At 40.9% G+C, this 18,434-nt stretch overlaps 1 long non-coding RNA gene across 1 annotated transcript; it reads left to right on the forward strand.

Annotated features, from left to right (window-relative positions):
* Window positions 1–682: 682 nt before the first annotated feature.
* LOC309568056 lies at window positions 683–17,940 on the forward strand. Its single transcript, XR_014225988.1, has 3 exons — window positions 683–779; window positions 4,328–4,382; window positions 17,917–17,940. It is a non-coding gene; the product is annotated as an uncharacterized lncRNA (long non-coding RNA).
* Window positions 17,941–18,434: the final 494 nt, after the last annotated feature.

Below are 18,434 nucleotides of genomic sequence, written 5' to 3' on the forward strand. Positions count from 1 at the left end.
AAAAGAAAGCTCTGCTTGTGGGGAAAAAAGGACGTAAATTTCGTTTGGGTACGGCGCCGGCGCAATTGTCAGTTAAATTCGCACAGCGCCGAATCACAAAAGGTGGCCTTGACGTAAGACAGCAAAATCCACCGGTGGTAAAGTGGTTAATATAGAATCATTTCAGACCTGTGAGGATCCTTTCATCATGTAACATTATGAAATGTCCTGAACATTGTTACTTTGTATTTTTTTATTTTATTTATTTTTGGAAACATTGGAAAGGATTGTGTTCTTTGTAAGAATATTCAGTCGTTACAACATTCTGGTCTGTGGGAGATTTGTTATAATGAGAATAATTGATTCTTTGTTACATTCTTATTATTCTTGGGGAAGAATTCTCATGGATCTGGAACGGTTGCATATTAAAGAAGAATTACAGTCGAAGCTCGTTTCATTCTCTCCAGTCCAGTCCTGTGACCCGTTTTTAGCAGACAGCGGCATGAAATTCACTGTCGGCTGATGTGGCAGAGCTGGTCAAGATCAATAGATTTTGGACAGTATATAGATAGATATTATATAGTAGATAGATAGATATTGGATGATAGATAGAGAGAGTATTACATTTTATACTCCTCCTCTTCAGGGCAAAAATTGCCCAATGAACTTGCAAATAATGCAACACACCCCACTTGGACTGGGTCCCCCCCCCCCTCCTCTAATATAAAATCACATAAATACTGAGTTTTTGATTTTCATTTTCCTACCTAGAGGGACAGAGAGAACACCACTCGGGGACTGTAAGTACACACTCACCTTCAGGTAGAAAACACTTCCCTTAAAATAATCAGAGAAACTCTTTTATCGCCTTTCTAGGACGATATATATTTTCCTCTCCGGAGAACGTTTTATTCTGTAATAGATGGAAACAAAGTAACACGTCAAAGGACTATGCAGATTGGATTCTATTCTAGCAGTAGAATATTAGACAGGCAGTCTGGGAATTTTTTGTAAGTTTATTCATAACAAATATTTACAAAAGAAAATCCGTAATCTGTAACGTTACAGAGCCGATTGTCAGTTTAACCACTTCAATACCGAGCACTTTCACCCCCCTTCCTGCCCAGGCCAACTTTCAGCTTTTAGTACTGTCGCACTTTGAATGACAATTGCTCAGTCATGCAACACTGTACCCAAACTTAATTTTTATCATTTTGTTCCCCACAAATAGATTGCTAAACAAATAAAAAATGACAGAAAATTAAAAAAAAAAAGTTTTTTATTTGTTTATGCATTTATGAGACTGCACTGATGGGCACTGATGAGGCGGCACTGATGGGCACTGATAGGCAGCACTTATATGCAGTACTGATAGGCACTGATATACAGCATTGATGGGCACTGATAGGTGGCACTAATGGGCACTGATGAAGCTGCACTGATGGGCACTGATGAGGCGGCACCGGTGGGCACTGATAAGCAGCACTGATATGCAGTACTGATGGGCACTGATAGGTGGCACTGATATACAGCATTGATGAGCACTGATAGGCGGCATTGGTGGGCAATGATAGGTGGCACTGATAGGCAGCACTTATATGGAGTACTGATAGGCACTGATATACAGCATTGATGGGCACTGATAGGTGGCACTAATGGGCACTGATGAAGCTGCACTGATGGGCACTGATGAGGCGGCACTGATGGGCACTGATAAGCAGCACTGATATGCAGTGCTGATGGGCACTGATATGTGGCACTGATATACAGCATTGATGAGCACTGATAGGCGGCATCGGTGGGTAATGATAGGTAGCACTGATGGGCACTGATGAAGCTGCACTGATAGGCACTGATACTGATGAGGCGGCACTGATGGGCACTGATGAGGTGCCACTGATGGGCACTGATAGGCAGCACTGATATGCAGTACTGATAGGCACTGATAGGTGGCATTGATATACAGCATTGATGGGCACTGATAGGTGGCACTGATGGGCAATGATAGTGCGCATTAATGGGGACTGATAGGCTGCACTGATGGGCATCTATAGGTGGCGCTGATGGGCACTGATAGGCGGACATGATGAGCACTGATAGGTAGCACTGATGGGCAGCACTGATAGATAGCATTGATAGGCAACACTGATGAGGAGGCACTGACAGGTATTACTGATGGGTGCTGATTGCCACCCCTAACATGCACTGATTTACATCTTTGATGAGCACTGATTGGCATCCCTGGTGGGCACTGACTGGCATCCCTGGTGGGCATAGGTTGACATCCCTAGTGGTCTCTAGTAGGCATCCTTGATGGGTCTGCACTGATAATCAATGCACTGATTATCAGCACAGATCCCCCTGTCAGGAGAGCCGCCGATCGGCTCTCTTCTACTCACGCCTTGTCAGCGCGAACTGAGGAAAGCCCATAATTGACACTTTCTGGTTACAATGTGACCAGCTATTATTGGACACAACTGATCACATGGTAAAGAACCTACATCATAGGCTCTTTACTGGGATCGGAGATGCGGTGTGTCAGAGCGACACACAGCACCACCGATCGGTGCTCTGTGTGATCTCGCAGGAGCGCGAGCGCTTCATCCTGCTAGACATCATATGACACCCAGTCAGGATAACTTAACCACTTTGCGGCCATCACTCTGCTATATGGCGAGCGGGAAGTGGTTAAACCTGACTCCACACAAAATCAGATTTCTAACTTTTTAAGTTAAAATATTTCTGGGAAGAGGTGGAAATGCTTCTATTCCATTATTATATCTATTATCTTGTCATATTTCTGATTGCTTTTTTGTTTTTAACCACGTGACCTCTGGAAGATTTTACCCCCCTAATGACCAGGACATTTTTTGCTATTCAGCACTGTGCTACTTTAACTGACAATTGAGCGGTCATGCAACACTGTACACAAATTAAATTTATATAATTTTTCTCATAAATAGAAATTTCATTTGCTTGTATTTAATCACCACTGGGTTTATATTTAGTGCTATATAAATGAAAAAAGACCAAACATTTTGAAACAAAAAATGTTTTTTTTTAGTTCCTGTAAAAAATGTTTCCAAACAAAAAAATCTTTCGTCATAGATTTAGGCCAAAATGTATTCTGCTAAATTTCTTTTTATTATTTAGTCCGAGTGAAAGTTATAGATCCCACAAACTATGGGATATATATTTAAAAATTGATTAATCCTGATGCACTGATACCCTAAAAAGCTATGACCCCAAATGACCCCTTTTTGGAAAGTAAGCAGTCCAATGTATTTAGTAGGAGGCTTGGCAAGTTTTTTGAATTTGTAATTTTTAGTAAAATGCAGACATTTTTTTTTATTTTTATTTTTTTACATACTGTCACCAGTGCAATACAGTGTCACCATATGACTGGTGTGGGGAGGAACAGGTATTCTGACTGGTGACAGTATGTAAAAAATAAATAAATAAAAAATTACATACATTCATAAATCCTTTTAATTCATGTTTTTACTTTTTTTTTTAAGTTTTTCTTTTTAAATTTTTGTTTTTATTACATACTCTCATCTATTTCAATGTCACCATAGTGACACTGTACTACTGGGGATGATCAGGCACTATGACTGGTGACAGTATGTAAAAAAATAAATAAATAAAAAATACATACATAAATAAATAATTTTTAATCATGTTTTTACTTTTTTTTAAGTTTTTCTTTTTTAAATGTTTTTTTTTTCTTTTTTTTTTTACATACTTATTTTAGTGTCACCATAGTGACACTGTACTTCTCTGGTGGGGGGTGATCAATGATTTTTTTTTCATTGCGATTGCTTGGTTCTTTCACATGAACAATCCGATCAGATCTGCCTGTCAGTTTTTCAGGTGGACCTGTATAGTGTATGTATGTATGTATGATATCGTATTATTATATATAATTATATATTAATGACACTTAGAGCCGGTTCACACTGGGGCGACTTGTCAGGCGACCTGGTCGCCTGACAAGTCGCCGTGGGTCACCTGCCATAGATTAGCACAGGACCCGTCCTAATAGGAGTGACACAAGTCGCTCCGACTTAGAAAAAGGGTCCTGTACTACTTTGGGGCGACCTGGAGCGACCTGCATTGACTTCAATGATATGAAGTCCGTGCAGGCCGCTCCAAGGTCGCAGTGCGCGCTGTGCACCGCGACTTCACAGGTCGCCCCAGCAAGTCGGGTCGCCTGCATGTGAACCGGCTCTAAATGACAGACAACAGAGACAGGGCAACAACAGAGAGGTAGGAGAATTCCAGCAACAGGCAAGATTGCACCTTTTTCTGGAAACAGATTTAATACTTCATTTTTATGTCTCTTTAGATACCTCAAGGCAGAAAGATGAGAATCACCAACATTCTTCTTGTTGTCACTTTGGGTGAGTGAGAAATTAAATAAGTATTTAATACTGAACTGCGGGTAAAATCAAAAGTTATCCTTGTAGTAGACCCCCCCCATACACACACACACTGCGAGGGTTAAATTTCATTTTTTGCTTGGGTACCTTAACCACTTGCCGACTGCCGCACGACTATTTACGTCGGCAGTCAGCCCCTCACAGGCAAAGTGACGTAGATCTACGTCGCTAGCCTGTGAGGGTCTAGGGAGCGAGTGCGCGCTCCCGCGTGGTCACGGACCCCCCCCCCTGTGCGTGTGACCGGCGGACCTGATGTCCGCCGGTCACACGGCGATCGTCGCTGCAGAGGGAGAAAGTCAGGCGGCTGATGTAAACAAGCCGCCTGTCATTCTCCCCTGTGTAGAAACAGTAATCATACGGCTCTATTATGTAGGACCGTTGATCATTGTTCCTACAGCTCAAGCCACAGCCAATCACAGCTAGAATCACGCCCCTAGGGACACACACAGCCCCTCCCTCTCAAAAAAACGTTAACCCCTTCACTGCCAGTGTAATTTTACAGTATCAGTGCATATGTATAGCACTGATTACTGTAGAAATGTCACTGGTAACCCCAAAAGTGTCAAAAATGTCAGTCAAGGGTCCGATCTGTCCGCCGCAATGTCGCAGTACCGCAAAAAAAATCGCAGATCGCCGCCATTATGCGTTAAAAAAGAAAACAACAAAAATGACAAAAATCTTTCCCTTTGTTAGTAAACGCGATAACTTTTACGCAAATCAATCAAAATACGCTTTTTGCGATTTTTTTTTTTACCAAACATAGGTAGCAGAAAACAAATTGGCCGAAAATGTTAAAAAATTTAGATTTTTACATTTTTTTTGGGGAATTTCATATAAAAAAATGTGAAAAATATTGTTATTTTTGCAAAATTGACGCTCTTTTTTTGTTTATAGCGCATGATCAAAAAATTGCACAGGTGATCAAATACCACCAAAAGAAATCTCTGTTTATGGGAAAAAAAGGACGTCAAATTCGTTTAGGTACAGCGTCGCACGACCGTGCAATTGTCCGTTAAATTCACGCAGTGCCGAATCGCAAAATAGACCCTGGTCAGGAAGGGGGTAAAATCTTCCGGGGCTTAAGTGTTAAAAAATAGTTTTTCCTTAACCCTATGCTTTGCTCCCCTCTGCTCTATGACACTCTGTGTTGTGGGTGGGTTCTTGCCGTCCTTACAACACAGGACTGCTGGGATTTTTTTAAATGCAAGCAGTGTAAGTACCTGCATGTGACTTGGTATCAGCCTACCACAACCCTTCTACAGCAGAGCACAAAGTAATAGAGGAAGAAGCAGCACAAAGGAGCCTGTCAGTTGTGCTGTAGTGTAAGGAACATGATGGTAGGAGTAGAGAGCAGAGTGGCAGGGAGGAGAGTCATTAACCACTTCTGGACTGGAAGATTTTCCCCCCTAATGAACAGGCTGTTTTTTATTTGCAATTCGGCACTGCGTTACTTTAACCACTTTACCACCGGAGGATTTTGCTGTCTTACGTCCAGGCCACTTTTTGCGATTCGGCACTGTGCAAATTTAACTGACAATTGCGCGGTCGTGCAACGCCGTACCCAAACTAAATTTACGTCTTTTTTTCCCCACAAACAGAGCTTTCTTTTGGTGGTATTTGATCACCTGTGCGATTTTTACTTTTTGCGCTATAAACAAAAAAAGCGTTTATTTTGAAAAAATAACAATATTTTTAACATTTTTTTATATGAAATTCCCCCCCCCCCCAAAAAAAAAAATGTAAAAATCTAAATCTTTTGACATTTTCAGCCAATTTGTTTTCTGCTAACTATGTTTGTTAAAAAAAATCGCAAAAAGCGTATTTTGATTGGTTTGCGCAAAAGTTATCGCGTTTACTAACAAAGGGAAAGATTGTTGTCATTTTTGGTGTTTTTTTTTTAACGAGTAATGGCGGCGATCTTCGATTTTTTTTGCGGGACTGCGACATTGTGGCGGACAGATCGGACCCTTGACTGACATTTTTGACACTTTTGGGATTACCAGTGACATTACTGCAGTAATCAGTGCTATACATATGCACTGTTACTGTAAAAATGACACTGGCAGGGAAGGGGTTAATTTCATTGGAGAGGGAGGGGTTAATGTATGCCTGGTGCTTACTGACGTGTGTGGGGGAAGGTGACTGAGTGACACAGGGACAGATCGCATGTTGAGCTATGCTGAATCCTGCAATCTGTCACTGTTTGTCACTTAGGAGATCCGCCCACTTTGTTTACACAAGCAGGCGGATCTCCAGACTCGATTCCCCGACTATCGGGGAAGAGCAGCGGCGATCGCCGCCGCTCCTCCCCTGGCCCGACTCCCGCTGTGACTGAAAACAGCGGGAGCGCATCTCCGGCGGCGCACGAGCGCCGCCTACAGGGGGAGGAGTCCAGCGGTCCAGTAGGTCTACGTCGCTGGACGGAATCGAGCCACATTGCCGCAGTACAGTCCCAGTGACTGGTCGGCAAGTGGTCAACCACTTCCGGACCGAGCCCATTTCTGACACATTTTTAGCTAGAAAATTACTTAGAACCCCCTAACATTATATATTATATTTTTTAATCAAAGACTCTGGAGAATAAAATGGCAGTAATTGCAATATTTTTTTGTCACGTGGTATTTGTTCAGCTGTCTTTCAACGCCAATTTTTTTTTTTTTTTTTTTTAAAGATACATTTCACTGCTTTTAAAATAAAAACTTAACAGTAAAGTTAGCCCATTTTTTTAATGTATATTATGACAGATGATGTCACGCTGAGTAAATAGATACCTAACATGTTACGGTTTCAAATTGCGCACACCCGCGGAATAGCGACAAATTACGGTCAATAAAAATCTCCATAGGCGACGCTTTTAAAATTTTTAACAGTTACCAGTTTAGAGTTACAGTGTAGCTCTTTTTTTGGAATGAATCCACCGATCCCCGCTGAGCAGGCGGATGACAACTCCATCTCCGCTCTGTGTGCAGAGACGGAGCTGTCAGATCCCCGCTGTGCTCTATGGGGAGATCGGATGAGAATGGACCGCCTGTCCGTTCTCATCTGATCCCATCCAATCCGATCCTCCAGATGGATGGAAAATAGGGTTTCCATGGGTCTGGATTTCACGGACAGGATCGGAATTGGATAGCAGTGGTGGTTAGCGGAGATGTCTCCGCTGACATCCGCTGCCCCATAGGGATTCATGGAGCATCCGATCAGGTCCGCCTGAAAAACTAACAGGCGGGTCGGATCGCCCGGGTGAAAAGGGCCTAAGTCAAACAGGGTCAAAAAACAGTGTATCTTCAACAAAAAACAAACATGAGGAAAATGCATTGAAACATGTGATACGACTGGCTTTATTTCATGCTCTACCTGTAACCCACATGCTATTTAACCACTTATAACTCGGAAGATTTTACCCCCTTCCCGATCAGGGCCTATTTTGCGATTTGGCACTGCGTGACTTTAACGGACAATTGCGCAGTCGTGCGACGCTGTACCTAAACAAATTTGACGTCCTTTTTTTCCTACAAACAGAGCTTTCTTTTGGTGGTATTTGATCACCTGTGCGATTTTTACTTTTTGCGCTATAAACAAAAATAGCAACAATTTTGCAAAAATAACAATATTTTTCACATTTTTTTATATGAAATCCCCCCCCCCCCAAAAAAAAAAAAATGTAAAAATCAAAATTTTTTAACATTTTTGGCCAATTTGTTTTCTGCTACCTATGCTTGGTAAAAAAAAATCACAATAAGCGTATTTTGATTGGTTTGCGCAAAAGTTATTGCGTTTACTAACTAAGGGAAAGATTTTTGTCATTTTTGTTGTTTTTTTTTAACGAGTAATGACGGCGATCTGCGATTTTTTTTGCGGGACTGTGACATTGCGGTGGACAGATCGGACCCTTAAAGGACATTTTTGACACTTTTGGGGGTACCAGTGACATTACTGCAGTAATCAGTGCTATACATATGCACTGTTAGTGTAAAAATGACACTGGCAGGGAAGGGGTTAACTTTATTGGGGAAGAAGGGGTTAAGTGTGTCCCTAGGGGCGTGTTTCTAACTGTGATTGGACATGGCTACTAGTGTAAGAACAGAGATCAACGGTCCTACATAGCAGAACCGTATGATCTCCATTTTTACACAGGGGAGAATGACAGGCGGCTTGTTTACATCAGCCGCCTGCCTTTCTCCCTTCACGGCGGACGATCGCCGAGTGACCGGCGGACATCGGGTCCCCCGGTCACACGCACGGATGTGTCCGTGAACGAGCCGGGGCGGGAGCGCGCCTCCGGGGGCGCGCGCTCGCCCCCGCTATTGGCTCAAAGGCTAGTGACAGGCTAGTGACGTACCGATACTTCACTTTGCCTGGCCGGGGCTGACGGCCGCAGTATTGGTACTTGCGGCGGTTGGCAAGCGGTTAAATATCACAGATAGAAAGAATTGCAAAAAATGTTGGGACCGGCGCTACCACTTATAAAACGTGCATGTGCAAAATAGAAAGTGCATATAGTGCTAAAGGTGCACGCAATGAATATAAATATATAAAGTGCTACGTGCTGTTTATGGGCTGTGCCTTATATACCATACTGTAAACATCATATGTTATGCATATACTTATGCTAATAAAGTGCCAAGTGCTGATATTGCCAAAACCCCGTGTAGTGATTAAAAAATCAAACAAAGTATGGTGTCGGTAGGTGATTCACCGAAAACACCGCTGCTTACCACACTCTTTTGGCCGATACCTCGACACTTCTTCGGTCACTAAAATAAAGGATAAGCCTCCATTGCGTAGCATATGTTATGTTCAGACAAACAAACGTAGCATCCACTCACAGTTAGGGAGTTCACTATCAGCTTGGAGAGGTGTTTGCTGGACCGCTTCCGCGTTCCACCGGCTCAAACCACCGTTCCCGGAAGTGACGTATAGACGTACGTGAACCACGCCCTACGCGTTTCGTCATACGACGTCATCTGGAGCGTGCCGTCCATCTCTACTCCCGGTCTTTTTATAGGCTGGGATGGCGCCATCTTGGTGTACCTACTTTGCGACCGAACACGGCGGCCATCTTGGTATACCTATCCCGTAGCCTAAATAATATTTACTCATCATGTGAACTCCCTTCATGCTGTGTTTGCCGTACTTATAAAACAATAATCTTTATTAAAACAACAAGTACGACTAAACATAAATGACTATTGGTAATTAAAATGAAATTAAAAGTTTGATAAAATGAAATGTGCTAAAAGTGATGTGTCTGGTTTGATCGGCAGTGAGCCGATACCCAGTGGTGCTGTGATACAAATAAAAATACTCAAAATAATTTTATTGTGGTGACATTGTGATCCAGTGGTGTGTGTTAATTGTACTTAATATATTATAAGCTCGTGGGCCCATGTGTCTACGCAAAATAGTGCTAGACTATAAAGAAGGTGCCCATACATATACCAATCTAATCGGTGAGATAGAAATCGTGCTGAAAAATATTTTTGTTTTTAAAAATATTTTTTTTTTTTTTTTTTTTTTTTAAAACAAGATTAATCTTTTAAAAGGCAATTCCTCAGTAAGTCCATCCGCTGTGCTGTAAGTCCATGTCTTTGTAGACTTTGTTGTTCTGAACGGGTATGTAATAAAACATCCATTGTAGATCCAAGTTTTTCCAGAGGACCCAATAAATGTTATATAGGGGACCATATACGATAAATAGGTAAAAATGATAAAAATGGGAAGGTATGTGTAAAAAATGTGTATACAGGGGAAAGGATTATATATATACTCAAAAATATGTCCTTAAAACTGTATCTTTAAAAGACAAGAGGTTGTGATTCATGAATTTCCATACAAAGGAGGACTATTTCCTAAACAATTCCTTAAAAATCCTTAAAAATCTTTAAAAACCCTTAAAATCCTTAAAAACCTCAAAACCCCAAAAAACCCCCATGCAAATTGAGGGCCTATAGGGAGGTTTATAACAAAAATCAAGGATAAAAGGGGGTTAAAAAGGAGAAGGACTAAAAAGGAGGACTATAAACGGTCAAAGGAGGATCCAACAAAGGGGGGACCCAAAAAGGAGGCCACAGGCTTAAAAAATTAAAAAGTTAAAAATCAGTAATAAAACAGTTCAAGTCTATGTCGATGTTCAAGCCTTTAGGTTGGAGGGTCTGCATCTGATATATCCACTTCGTTTCGTTCCTTGACACATCTATTTTCTTGTTACTTCCTCTCCAGTTGTTTTTGATTTTGTCGATAGCGTAAAAAACCATTACGGTGGGGTCTTGGGAATGATGGAACTTGAAGTGTCGTGACAGACTATGTTTCTCAAACCCTTTTCTGATATTCTTTACGTGCTCCCTAATGCGGACAAATAGGGGTCTGGTGGTGCGGCCTACATACTGTAATTTACAGGGGCACTCCACCACATAAGTGACGTGAGTGCTTGTGCAAGTGATGGTTTCCTTTATCTCATACATTTTTCCTGTGCTTTGTGCCATAAAAGAAGTTGTTTTCCTTTTCTTTTCCTTAGATGTTTTGCATGGGAGGCATTTTCCACATCTGAAGAAACCCTTTAGGCTGGTTGGAAGATTTATTTGCTTAGGAGGATCCACAACGTTGTGCACCAGCCGGTTTCTTAGGTTTGGTGCTTTTCTATATATGAAAGTGGGTTTTGCAGGGAGGATGTCTCTAAGTGTTGCATCTGCTTGTAAGATAGGCCAGTGTTTTCTCACAATTTTCTCTAAGGCCTTATGCTGAGTATTGTATCCAGTTAGAAATGCAAATTCAGTGTTTTTATTTCCGCTGGTTTTATTTGGCACATCCTTTATCAGGTCTTCTCTGTTCATTCTTTCTACTATTTTCTTGATGTTAATTAATTCACTTCTTTTGTATCCTTTTTCCACAAACCTGCCAATCAATAATTCTGCCTGTGTTTCAAAGTCTCTTATATCGCTGCAGTTCCTTCTGATTCTCATCAGTTGCCCTTTGGGAATGTTCCCTAGCCACTTGGGATGGTGGCAGCTGCTTTTTGGAATATATCCGTTTCGATCGGTTTTTTTGAAATACGTTTTACTACTTAATCTTCCTTCCTTTTTTGTTAATTCCAGATCCAGAAAGGCAATGTGTTCATGGTGAAAATTTCCTGAAAAAGTGATGCCATATATATTCATATTGATTTCGTCAAAGAATTCCTGCAAGGATTCCTCACTTCCCTTCCATACGATGATAATATCATCGATATATCGACGGTAATACTTCAAATTATTCCTTGGTATGCTAAAAACTTGCTCCTCCTCCCACTTCTGCATAAACACGTTTGCCACACTGGGGGCATACTTAGCCCCCATAGCTACTCCTTTCTTCTGGACAAAATAATTGCCCTTGTACCAAAAGTAATTTGATTCCATCGCTGTTTTCAATCCTTCCAGTATGTATCCAATCTGCGTCTCCTTCATGTCTGTGTGGGTGTGCAGGGCCCAATCTACCGCTTGTAGACCATCTTTTTGTTTAATATTAGTATAGAGGGAGTTTACATCGATAGTAACCAAGATGTCACTCTCCTCTATTACCAGATCTTTGATTTCCGCTAGCAGTTGTTTGCTGTCCCTCAGATAGGATTTACCTACTGGGACTAGAGGCTGTAGGAACTGGTCTAAATATTCCCCTAGCCTCGAATGCACAGAATTAATGCCACTTACAATGGGGCGGCCTGGTGGCTTCTTGTCATCTTTATGTATTTTTGGAATATAGTATATGACTGGGGTTTTTGGTTTTTCCAAGCAAATGTATCTAGCCTCCTTCTTATTTAAGATTCCCAAGTCTTCTCCTTTTTGCACGTATTTATGTAAAGTTTTTTCAAAATCTTGTTTTGGGTTTCTTCTTAGCTTGATGTAGGTATCTTCTATATTGAGGAGATTCTCCATCTCCTCCTCGTAATCTTTTTTATTTAAGATTACAAGTCCTCCTCCTTTGTCCGCTGGCCTTATTATCACTCCTTTTCTTTTTTCCAATTTCCTAATGGTGTCCCATGTATTTTTCTCTTTTCTATTTTGGATCCTTAATGCTCTTATATCTGCTTCCACCATTCGTTTAAATACCTCCAAATTCTCATTCTGAGGGTTTTTGGGGTTAAACTTGGAGCGATTCTTTAATGACGTTTGCTTATACTCTTTGTGTATGGGCCTTTGTATCTGCTTTTGTTTCAGAGTGAAATGTTTCTTTATATTTAATTTTCTGACATATTTGTTTAGGTCTATGTAGGCCTCAAACTTGTCTAAGTTTTTTCCTGGGGCATATTTCAGACCTAAATCCAAAACTTTTAACTCCTCCTCTTCAAATTGTATGTCACTCAGATTATAGATGCCTTTCCCTATTGCCTTCTTCTCCTTTTTCTGTCGTTTCTTTCCTCCTCGTGTTCCTCGTGGTTTTCGTTTCTGTCTCTTTCTTGATGTCGAGTTATGTCCTCCCTGTTTCCACGGTGTTCTCCTTGTTGTCGCTGTTCCATCCATTGATCCCCTCGGGGTGGTGCCCGATGCCAGTTCTGTTGCCAGTGACCCCATGGTCTGCGTGGGCCTCCTCTCCCTCGTGGGGGTCTCCCTCTGCTGCCTTGTTGAAAAAAACCCCTCCTAGGGGGAGGTGGTGGTCCTCGATTGTCATAGGTGGGTTCCGTGTAATGTTCTAACGGAGCAAATCTGTTGTAGGACTCATACCCATAATAATTAACGGGTGTCCTACTTCCATACCCATTATGATTATTGATTGGAGTTCTATTTTGTGAGGATGATACTTGGATGGAAGTCGGGGCACAAGAAGACACACCAAGAGGAAATACCCGAGGATATACAGAGGCTAGACCACAAAGAGGTACATCCAGGCCCAACACACAGCACCAGGGGCTCAGAACACCTAGAAATGGAAATGGATATTGGAACTCACAAAATAGAACTCCAATCAATAATCATAATGGGTATGGAAGTAGGACACCCGTTAATTATTATGGGTATGAGTCCTACAACAGATTTGCTCCGTTAGAACATTACACGGAACCCACCTATGACAATCGAGGACCACCACCTCCCCCTAGGAGGGGTTTTTTTCAACAAGGCAGCAGAGGGAGACCCCCACGAGGGAGAGGAGGCCCACGCAGACCATGGGGTCACTGGCAACAGAACTGGCATCGGGCACCACCCCGAGGGGATCAATGGATGGAACAGCGACAACAAGGAGAACACCGTGGAAACAGGGAGGACATAACTCGACATCAAGAAAGAGACAGAAACGAAAACCACGAGGAACACGAGGAGGAAAGAAACGACAGAAAAAGGAGAAGAAGGCAATAGGGAAAGGCATCTATAATCTGAGTGACATACAATTTGAAGAGGAGGAGTTAAAAGTTTTGGATTTAGGTCTGAAATATGCCCCAGGAAAAAACTTAGACAAGTTTGAGGCCTACATAGACCTAAACAAATATGTCAGAAAATTAAATATAAAGAAACATTTCACTCTGAAACAAAAGCAGATACAAAGGCCCATACACAAAGAGTATAAGCAAACGTCATTAAAGAATCGCTCCAAGTTTAACCCCAAAAACCCTCAGAATGAGAATTTGGAGGTATTTAAACGAATGGTGGAAGCAGATATAAGAGCATTAAGGATCCAAAATAGAAAAGAGAAAAATACATGGGACACCATTAGGAAATTGGAAAAAAGAAAAGGAGTGATAATAAGGCCAGCGGACAAAGGAGGAGGACTTGTAATCTTAAATAAAAAAGATTACGAGGAGGAGATGGAGAATCTCCTCAATATAGAAGATACCTACATCAAGCTAAGAAGAAACCCAAAACAAGATTTTGAAAAAACTTTACATAAATACGTGCAAAAAGGAGAAGACTTGGGAATCTTAAATAAGAAGGAGGCTAGATACATTTGCTTGGAAAAACCAAAAACCCCAGTCATATACTATATTCCAAAAATACATAAAGATGACAAGAAGCCACCAGGCCGCCCCATTGTAAGTGGCATTAATTCTGTGCATTCGAGGCTAGGGGAATATTTAGACCAGTTCCTACAGCCTCTAGTCCCAGTAGGTAAATCCTATCTGAGGGACAGCAAACAACTGCTAGCGGAAATCAAAGATCTGGTAATAGAGGAGAGTGACATCTTGGTTACTATCGATGTAAACTCCCTCTATACTAATATTAAACAAAAAGATGGTCTACAAGCGGTAGATTGGGCCCTGCACACCCACACAGACATGAAGGAGACGCAGATTGGATACATACTGGAAGGATTGAAAACAGCGATGGAATCAAATTACTTTTGGTACAAGGGCAATTATTTTGTCCAGAAGAAAGGAGTAGCTATGGGGGCTAAGTATGCCCCCAGTGTGGCAAACGTGTTTATGCAGAAGTGGGAGGAGGAGCAAGTTTTTAGCATACCAAGGAATAATTTGAAGTATTACCGTCGATATATCGATGATATTATCATCGTATGGAAGGGAAGTGAGGAATCCTTGCAGGAATTCTTTGACGAAATCAATATGAATATATATGGCATCACTTTTTCAGGAAATTTTCACCATGAACACATTGCCTTTCTGGATCTGGAATTAACAAAAAAGGAAGGAAGATTAAGTAGTAAAACGTATTTCAAAAAAACCGATCGAAACGGATATATTCCAAAAAGCAGCTGCCACCATCCCAAGTGGCTAGGGAACATTCCCAAAGGGCAACTGATGAGAATCAGAAGGAACTGCAGCGATATAAGAGACTTTGAAACACAGGCAGAATTATTGATTGGCAGGTTTGTGGAAAAAGGATACAAAAGAAGTGAATTAATTAACATCAAGAAAATAGTAGAAAGAATGAACAGAGAAGACCTGATAAAGGATGTGCCAAATAAAACCAGCGGAAATAAAAACACTGAATTTGCATTTCTAACTGGATACAATACTCAGCATAAGGCCTTAGAGAAAATTGTGAGAAAACACTGGCCTATCTTACAAGCAGATGCAACACTTAGAGACATCCTCCCTGCAAAACCCACTTTCATATATAGAAAAGCACCAAACCTAAGAAACCGGCTGGTGCACAACGTTGTGGATCCTCCTAAGCAAATAAATCTTCCAACCAGCCTAAAGGGTTTCTTCAGATGTGGAAAATGCCTCCCATGCAAAACATCTAAGGAAAAGAAAAGGAAAACAACTTCTTTTATGGCACAAAGCACAGGAAAAATGTATGAGATAAAGGAAACCATCACTTGCACAAGCACTCACGTCACTTATGTGGTGGAGTGCCCCTGTAAATTACAGTATGTAGGCCTCACCACCAGACCCCTATTTGTCCGCATTAGGGAGCACGTAAAGAATATCAGAAAAGGGTTTGAGAAACATAGTCTGTCACGACACTTCAAGTTCCATCATTCCCAAGACCCCACCGTAATGGTTTTTTACGCTATCGACAAAATCAAAAACAACTGGAGAGGAAGTAACAAGAAAATAGATGTGTCAAGGAACGAAACGAAGTGGATATATCAGATGCAGACCCTCCAACCTAAAGGCTTGAACATCGACATAGACTTGAACTGTTTTATTACTGATTTTTAACTTTTTAATTTTTTAAGCCTGTGGCCTCCTTTTTGGGTCCCCCCTTTGTTGGATCCTCCTTTGACCGTTTATAGTCCTCCTTTTTAGTCCTTCTCCTTTTTAACCCCCTTTTATCCTTGATTTTTGTTATAAACCTCCCTATAGGCCCTCAATTTGCATGGGGGTTTTTTGGGGTTTTGAGGTTTTTAAGGATTTTAAGGGTTTTTAAAGATTTTTAAGGATTTTTAAGGAATTGTTTAGGAAATAGTCCTCCTTTGTATGGAAATTCATGAATCACAACCTCTTGTCTTTTAAAGATACAGTTTTAAGGACATATTTTTGAGTATATATATAATCCTTTCCCCTGTATACACATTTTTTACACATACCTTCCCATTTTTATCATTTTTACCTATTTATCGTATATGGTCCCCTATATAACATTTATTGGGTCCTCTGGAAAAACTTGGATCTACAATGGATGTTTTATTACATACCCGTTCAGAACAACAAAGTCTACAAAGACATGGACTTACAGCACAGCGGATGGACTTACTGAGGAATTGCCTTTTAAAAGATTAATCTTGTTTTAAAAAAAAAAAAAAAAAAAAAAACAAAAATATTTTTAAAAACAAAAATATTTTTCAGCACGATTTCTATCTCACCGATTAGATTGGTATATGTATGGGCACCTTCTTTATAGTCTAGCACTATTTTGCGTAGACACATGGGCCCACGAGCTTATAATATATTAAGTACAATTAACACACACCACTGGATCACAATGTCACCACAATAAAATTATTTTGAGTATTTTTATTTGTATCACAGCACCACTGGGTATCGGCTCACTGCCGATCAAACCAGACACATCACTTTTAGCACATTTCATTTTATCAAACTTTTAATTTCATTTTAATTACCAATAGTCATTTATGTTTAGTCGTACTTGTTGTTTTAATAAAGATTATTGTTTTATAAGTACGGCAAACACAGCATGAAGGGAGTTCACATGATGAGTAAATATTATTTAGGCTACGGGATAGGTATACCAAGATGGCCGCCGTGTTCGGTCGCAAAGTAGGTACACCAAGATGGCGCCATCCCAGCCTATAAAAAGACCGGGAGTAGAGATGGACGGCACGCTCCAGATGACGTCGTATGACGAAACGCGTAGGGCGTGGTTCACGTACGTCTATACGTCACTTCCGGGAACGGTGGTTTGAGCCGGTGGAACGCGGAAGCGGTCCGGCAAACACCTCTCCAAGCTGATAGTGAACTCCCTAACTGTGAGTGGATGCTACGTTTGTTTGTCTGAACATAACATATGCTACGCAATGGAGGCTTATCCTTTATTTTAGTGACCGAAGAAGTGTCGAGGTATCGGCCAAAAGAGTGTGGTAAGCAGCGGTGTTTTCGGTGAATCACCTACCGACACCATACTTTGTTTGATTTTTTAATCACTACACGGGGTTTTGGCAATATCAGCACTTGGCACTTTATTAGCATAAGTATATGCATAACATATGATGTTTACAGTATGGTATATAAGGCACAGCCCATAAACAGCACGTAGCACTTTATATATTTATATTCATTGCGTGCACCTTTAGCACTATATGCACTTTCTATTTTGCACATGCACGTTTTATAAGTGGTAGCGCCGGTCCCAACATTTTTTGCAATTCTTTCTATTTTACTACCTCAGAGGTAGGTTGGAGGCAGCTTACACCACCTTTTTAAACCTTTTAAGCCTGATTCAGCATACGGAAAACTCCATAGCGCTGGTATACATTCCTTTTTTAAATATCACAGATATTTATTGCAAAGTCAACAAAAAAAAGTATGAGATATTGTATAAGATATGGTATATGGTACATAGTATCATCATTCAAATCTAATTATAATTTGTTCTGTCTCTCATTACAGCGCTGCTTGCAGTGTGCCAGGCTACGGGTAAGTCAGCAGGCAGTGGGGTTAAAATAAGAATCTGCTACAATCACCAAAAAAAATAAATAAAGACATAAAAAGCCCAACTGAGCTTTTCATTAAAATCAGCAAAATACATTTATTGATTAGTATATTTTAACTGTGCTAATTCTGCTGTATGTACACTATATATCCAAAAGTATTGGGACGCCTGCCTTTACACACACATGAACTTTAAGGGCATCCCAGTCTTAGTCCGTAGGGTTCAATATTGAGTTGGCCCACCCTTTGCAGCTATAACAGCTTCAACTTTTCTGGGAAGGCTGTCCACAAGGTTTAGGAGTGTGTCTATTGGAATTCCTCTATTCTATTCTATTCTATTTTATTCTATTCTAGTCTATTCTTCTAATTCTTCATTCTATGGGACCATTCTTCCAGAAGCGCATTTATAAGCAATGATGTTGGAGAAAAGGCCTGGCTCTCATCTCCGCTCTAATTCATCCCAAAGGTGTTCTAAC

This window comes from Pelophylax lessonae (genome assembly GCF_965119305.1).
Source record: "Pelophylax lessonae genome assembly, chromosome: 12".
NCBI classification, from domain to species: Eukaryota; Metazoa; Chordata; class Amphibia; order Anura; family Ranidae; genus Pelophylax; species Pelophylax lessonae.